Below are 560 nucleotides of genomic sequence, written 5' to 3'. Positions count from 1 at the left end.
CACTATTTTTCTTTATTTTAAGACGACATGACGTCAAAACGACGTCGTGTGCGTTACTTTTCTTACTGGATCATCAAAGTATAGATCATCATAAAGGGATTGAATGTCATTGCAAGTTCTGAAATTATATGGTTACTCTGCCGCAAGGTGTCAAACACCTACAGGTGGAGACCAGTTACTGTACAACTTCCCGCCATTTCTATTCAGTTTAAGACGACATGACGTCAAAAACGACGACGTGTGCGTTACTTTTCTTACTAGAATATCAAAGTATGGATCATTATAAAGGGATTGAATGTCATTGTAAGTTGTATAATTATATTGTTACCCTGCTGCAAGGTGTTAAAACACCTATAAGTGGAGACGAGTTACGGTGCAACTTCCCGCCATTTTCTTTAGTTTTAGACGACATGACGTCAAAACGACGTCGTGTGCGTTACTTTTCTTCCTAGAATATCAAAGTATGGATCCTTGTAAATGAATTGAAAGTCATTGCAAGTTGTAAAATTATATAGTTACTCTGCTGCAAGGTGTTAAACACCTGAGAACGGAGACCAGCT

This window comes from Branchiostoma belcheri, unplaced genomic scaffold (assembly GCF_001625305.1).
Source record: "Branchiostoma belcheri isolate BF01 breed outbred unplaced genomic scaffold, Haploidv18h27 scaffold84, whole genome shotgun sequence".
Lineage (NCBI taxonomy): Eukaryota > Metazoa > Chordata > Leptocardii > Amphioxiformes > Branchiostomatidae > Branchiostoma > Branchiostoma belcheri.
Note: the sequence above shows the minus strand (reverse complement) of the source record.